The sequence below is a fragment of the Meleagris gallopavo genome, chromosome 3 (assembly GCF_000146605.3).
Source record: "Meleagris gallopavo isolate NT-WF06-2002-E0010 breed Aviagen turkey brand Nicholas breeding stock chromosome 3, Turkey_5.1, whole genome shotgun sequence".
Classification (NCBI taxonomy): Eukaryota; Metazoa; Chordata; class Aves; order Galliformes; family Phasianidae; genus Meleagris; species Meleagris gallopavo.
In genome coordinates, this window is record NC_015013.2 from 92,596,501 (window position 1) to 92,602,695 (window position 6,195).

Sequence of the window (6,195 nt, forward strand, 5' to 3'; positions counted from 1 at the left end):
GAAAAGTGGCGGCCGCTGAACTGAGTCGGAGCGGTGGCTGAGGTGAGTGTGGGGCAGCCGGGAAGCAGTTCTGTTCTTTGTTTCTGTCTTCGCGACCGTCTTTTTCTTTTCTTTTTTCTCCTGTTGTCCCGTTTGAGAGTGAGGAGGTGGCGTGAGGTGGGCGGGCAGGCGCTGAGTGGCTGCGGCGGGGTGAGGGATTGGGGAAAAGGGAAGAGAAAGGGAAGGTGAGCGAAGAGCCGCGGGACGTCCTCTGAGCGAGTCGTGCTGCTGTCCCTGGAGGGCCCCAGGAGGGCCCTGGAGGGCTCTGCCTGAGTGATGCCTGCATGGCACTGGAGGGCAGGAGGCCTTCCGTGAGACTTTCCGCAGCCAGAGCCTTGCTAGGTCCCCGCTATCAGTTTGCAAACACTGGAGGAAGACTGGGTTGGAGTTGTTTCCTAGGTGGCTTTCTCCATAGATACTGGGTGCCTCTCTCCATGGTGGTCCTGGCTAACATGTAAAGCTTTCTTTGTAGAGATCCCTTTCCTTCACACCTGACAGGAGTTGCATCCAGGCAGGGAGAGAATTTATTTTTTGCAGTCGCTTTGTCAATCACCCCTTCCTTAGTGAGGGATCCCAGCTGCCTGCCTTCCTAATCTGGATGGCATTCCCTCCTGGTGAGCAGTTCAGGCAGGTTGGTAACAACAGATGTGTTATCCTCTGCACAGGAGAGACACGGATCTGTTGGGAACCACCTCCCCTATGAGGTCAGGCTGAGAGCTGGGGCTGTTCACACTGGGGAAGAGAACACTGTGGGGATACCAGTTAGCAGTCTTTCAGTATCCAGAGGGGGATTGTAATAAGGAAGAGTGCAGACTCTTTGTTAGGGTCTGCTGTAGAACAGGTTGCCCAGAGATGTGGTGAATATCTTGTCCCTGCAGATATTCCAGGTTAGGCTGAATGAGACTGAGCAACCTGGTCTAGCTGTAGCTGTCCCTGTTCATCGCAGGAAAGTTGGACTAGATGACCTTTAAAGGTCTCTTCCAACTCAGACAATTGTATGAATCTATGAAATGGCCTTTAATACAGCAGTATCTCACTATGGATGCCCCATCCTTGGAGGCACTCAGTGCCACATTGGATGGGCCCTGGGCAGCCTGATCTGATGGGTGGCAACCCTTCCCACAGCAGGGGTGAAACTGGGTGAGCTTGAAGGTCTGTTCCAACCCAGACTTTTCTATGATAAACATTAATTGAACAATGAGACTGTCCAATTGGACTATACAGTGAGCATTCTTAAATAGCTTCACGCTTTACTTTAAAGTTCTTACATGCTTTGGTGTTGCTGTGCATTTTTCTGCCAGCACTGTCTGGCAGTGCCAGTAAGTACACTGCATGGAGCCATGCTTAAGGTAATTGAGGTGTAGGTTCACAAATTCTGTTACTGAGAACTAATTATATTACCATTTCTTCCTTTAAGCTTAATGTGGTTAGAGAGGTATCCCATAGTACTTTGAGCTGAGATATTAGGAATAAAAAAGCCTGGGTTGGATTATGGTATCTCCATGCTCTGTTGGAGAATTTGTAGAAAAGTCCCATATCAAAATGAGTTTTAACTCCTATATCTAAATCAAGTTAGCCAGTTTGTGTTTGTAAAGCTACATCAGATGTTTCAGTTTAATATTAGTTTGAAGATGATTGCTTTAAGTCTGGCATCATCTTAAGGAAACATGGGCAGTTAGTGAGGAACATTATCTTCTCTCTACTTCTGAAGCAAACTTATGCAGGAGAAAAGAATTAACAGTTTTTGTATGAAATATACGTGGAAGGAGGCATTGGCATATTCAGACTCATCAATTTAACTTCAGCTATTATGAAAGTGAACTGCATTTTTAATTATCTAAGCTGTAAAAAGTATGGGTAAAGACAGCGTCTGTTGAAATCAGTGGTTTTTAATTGTCTAGCCTAATTCTGTAACGAAGGAATACTTGTAAAATCACTCTAATTTTTAAACAACTTTGAAGGTGTTTTTTTTTTTCTTTTTATGTAAAAGCATATTGTGTTCTTTACGTGGAATAGAGGAGAAGTATTTATTTGATGGATTTTTAACTCACTGCTGGCAGTGTATGTACAGAGGTATAGGAGTGGTGCTTTCAGTTTTGACACTGAAATGGATATTGGGTTACACTGGCCTTTGAGAAAGGGGGGAAGGATCCATTTTAAGCTACATTTTTTTTGAAAACTGCATTTTGGAGCCAAACTGTTGATATTTAAGAGTAAGCATGGGACTTGTTAATCTTACATCTCTTTAGCTAATTACCTATTGACAAAACTAGCTGTTTCGATCAATTTTTCAGTAGAAAATGTGAGTGGGGAAACAAGCAATGTCAGAACTTAATACGTAGTGCATTATAGCATTTTCAACTCATGCCTGCTCACCAGCCTAGACCATCTGACTGCGAGAGAAGCCTGAACCTGTGCTTTCCTTTGTCTTAATTTGCAGGAATGGATGGGTGCCCAGTTTACAATCTCATTTTGAATACTCAAATTAAGTTAATTATTTATAGTGTTACATAATGGAGTTACATAATGGTGTAGTTACAGAAAGAAAATACAACACCGTAATATACAAATTTCTTCAGCTGAAGCTCAGGGGTATATACATTTTTGGAAATACAGATTTAATTCTATTGGACCGAGATAATAATTCCGCTGTTAATACAATTTTTTCCCCATCATCCAGCACTTGTGCATATAATCTTATTTTTTTTTTAAAGACAATCCTTATGAAATCAGATTTGGTCCAAAGCTCTGAATACTTTTTTTCCCTCACTGAATAGAGTCATGTACTCTTAAATTACTGTGATAATCTGACATAATGGAATATGGGCCATGAGATCTTTCCATTTTAGATGTCTACAGTGGTTGCTTTTATTCTTTTAAAGCTGAACAAGAAAAATACGTCTGTTCTTCTGTTTGGCTTTTAGTGCCGTCTGTGGAATCTTGGGATAATAAAGAAATAGTTTCAACTTCTAAACTATCCTTTAATTTTGGATCCTGGGTTATTTGAAGTAAAGACAGAAGATGCACACTTGAGGGAGAGAGTGATCAGGATCAGAAACAGTAAGCACAACAAAGCATGTTTTTATTCCTATGTTAGTGCTTCTGGAATCTGATGAATCAGTGGCTTTCTTCATCCTTGCCAAGTTGTTTTAAAAAGGTTATAAATGAAACTGAAAGTTTTTGTTAAGAAAAGTGACCCTCACCTGTCACACAAATGTTGATCTGCTTTTTAAGTGTAGATTCAGAAAGGTTGTACTTTAGTTATAATTGTGTTTAGATTTACTATTATCATTAGGAAAACAGCCTCTAGTCTTCTTTTTCACATGTCATTCCTAAACTAAATTATGACTGCCTTATCATAGTTGGCATTACCTTTTTTTCAGTTGTTGAGTTGTTGTTCGTCAAATACTGGACTTCTTTTTCCTTCTTTTAATGCTTAGAATTTATTCCAGTGGCAAACAGCAAAGCAGGGTCATCGTGAGAAGCTTCTTATTTTAGTTAGTGCTGTTCTATTGCATTTGTTTCAGGAGATAGCAGCATCTGTGGTCAAAAATTTGCCCTAGGCCTAATCTGCCTGTGATTCAACCCTGTATTTTGGAAGCTGTGGGCTGTGTTTTGCGCGTAGAAGTTGTAGCTTCGTTTTGAATTTGTGGACTTGTTACAAATCATAATGTAATTAAAAATCCAGTTAACTATTTTAAAATGAAACCAAAAATGTTCTGTTTGAGCAACTCACTTAAAAAGAAATTTCCTCATATCAAATTATGCTACTTCTGACTCTTGCTTTGGTGTCATTTAAACATACTTCTGACCAAATTAAATGTTCATTCTCACATCGTTAGTACCTGGAAAAATAATCTGTGTTTTATATATACATATACAACAATTATTAGTTGAATATTGTTTTTTCATTTCTTATTTTTGAAAGGAGCAATACACTGTTTATCTGAGATTTTTTCTATTTGTGAAGAGGTGTATTTGCAAGGCTCTTTGCATTTAGTTGTTACTAAAATTCACGTGTGCTGGTTTAATATAGAAAAATGCCAAATAATTTGCACTTCAATATCTAAACAGTAGGTTAGGCTATATTTATTCCTAAAATGGTTTGTTTCAAGTTTGATTTAGTGGCAGGAAAATACCTAATTGCATCAAAAGTATGTTAAGCATCTTCTGTTTATAATTGTTTGCTCTCTCATCTAGAATCTATTTTCTTAATACTGAGAGAAAAATGTTACAGAAAATGCACATGAATGTTTAGCATCATTTTCTTTGCGTAGAGTAGAAACCTTTCACATCCCCTGTGCTGTGACTTGCATTTGAAGTGAAAGTACCTTGTATGGATATTCACCATTCAGCACCATAAACAGTGAGGAAGATCATCTCAATAAATGCAAAGAAGGCATTTAATCAGACATCAAATGTAAGAACAGGGTGATGGAATTTCAAGAATAGGAAAAATGTGCATATTATTCTGGTCAGATAGAGTGAACATCTGGGTTTCTGTGGTAACAGTCTGTGGTGTTGGAGCTAAAGAATGTTACTTGTCTCATTCTTGATAACTTTCTACATATATTTGGATGTAAATTGTCCAAAATTATTGTTTTGAATTACATTTTTGTTTTCCTTATAGCTTATACCTCGCAAAATAGAAGACAGATTACTGATTAACAATGCCTGCTAGTAAGTATTGTTACCTTAAATACTTAAAGATAATGTTTAGAGGTTTTTATGGATATGTGTATTTTCTCTGGGAACTAAAAATTGTAACAAAATTTAAAGGGGGGGAAGGTCGATAAATGATACTTGCTGTTATTTTTAAGGTACTTAAGATCTTGATATTTTGCAGTCTCTGTAGATCTCAGCATATATTTTCAGGAGATGCTCACAGCTTAACATTGAGTTTAATGATTTAAAATATATTGAGTGCACTTTAATTACATGCTTATAATGAGTTTAGCAAGTGTTTCATTTCATGGGGAATCATTTGAGGACTATTTTTTGGAGTGACCTTATATTTTTTATAAGCTGTGATTAGTGATTGTTTAAAAATACTTTTAAGTAATTGTAGTGATCCATCGTTACATCTATGAATGTCTGATCTGAAAGTATCTGTAAGTAATGGTAATGTTTTGATATGTAGTACTGATAGAATCACTGTCGTGTAAAATACTTCACTGTAAGTATTTTGGAGTTATTTTGATTTTGTGGTAAGTACTTGAAATTCCGCCTTTACATATTTGTGAGCTGATGTAACAAAATAGTGGCAAATATGTATATTCAGACTGTGCTGTGGTCTAACTTTTGCAATATCATGAACTGCTGCTGCCTTTTAATTGTAGTTTTGATACTATTAAGGCCTCCGCCATGATATTAATTTTTGCTGGGAGAGTGTTTTGCTGTGTTTGTTTTGTCTAACAACTATTTAACAATTAAGCTGGTAAATTAAAAGGTTGTTTCTTTTTTTGTATGAATGAATTAGTAAGGACAAGTTACTCCTTACTAACATTCGTGTGAATTATGAAATGACAGTACTTTATTAATATTTTCCTTGCAAAATTGTGGCAATAAAGAGAGATTGGATTCTAATGGAAGCAAGCATTATTTTGTTGATAGAGGTACCTTTCACCATTGTGCAGCCTCCAAGACTTCAGCGTTCTGAATGTGTAAGGGACGACTTTGTCCACTGATTTAGGCTTCTAAATAGATTCCTCTAATTTCTTTCCAGAGCATACTGAGGTAAAATAGGTTTCTACTGCAGAGAGTTAACTTTGAAGGTTTGTTTTCAGATCATCATGACATCTTTTTCAGTATTGTCCTGCTTGTTTGCGTGAGTCTGTATCGGTGCCTTGTAATATTTTTTCTACCCTTTTACTCAGTGTAGTTAAGGAATGTGTAGATGTGGAAGTGGTGGTATGGAAAGTCAGGAAAAGCCACGGTTTTGGTCTCTGGGCAATATTAAATCTTTTGGGGGACTTTAACTTTTGCTAGAGATACTTGAAAAAGTCATTCTGCAGTCATTGTAAATTCTATTTCCCCCATTATTAACTGTTATTAGATGTAGAATTGCTGGCTGTGACTAGCAATGGCATGGCCTTTATATATGAAATTGTTGCAACAGTGATAAAAAAAAATTGCTAAAATGTTTCTTTTCTCTCT